Consider the following 464-nt stretch of genomic DNA (forward strand, 5'->3'; position numbering starts at 1 on the left):
ATAGAAAAATTAATAAGTAAAAGCACGATAAATAAGTATAATATAATACAAAGTAAATATCATAAGATAATGATAATAAAATGATAACACGTGTTTCATAACCAATTTTCAAATAGAAAGAATATTTAAATCGATTAAAACTATCGAAAATCAATTCTATTCAAAAATATAGCTAATCTTCAGGTCAAAATACAACAACAATAATAATAATAATAATAATAATAATAATAATAATAATAATAATAATAATAATAAAAATGTACATATCAACCAACAATAAATAACAAACGAATGTATATAAAATGCTTATTATATTAAGATAGAAAAATATTATTAAAACTATCAAAATTATAAACGTTCCATAATTAACTTTACGTTTATCTTAATTATAAGCTAACAAGAATATTATATGCAAAAACTAATAATATATGCGTGTATATGTATATGTATACATGTACACACAC

This window comes from Octopus bimaculoides, chromosome 29, assembly GCF_001194135.2.
Source record: "Octopus bimaculoides isolate UCB-OBI-ISO-001 chromosome 29, ASM119413v2, whole genome shotgun sequence".
NCBI classification, from domain to species: domain Eukaryota; kingdom Metazoa; phylum Mollusca; class Cephalopoda; order Octopoda; family Octopodidae; genus Octopus; species Octopus bimaculoides.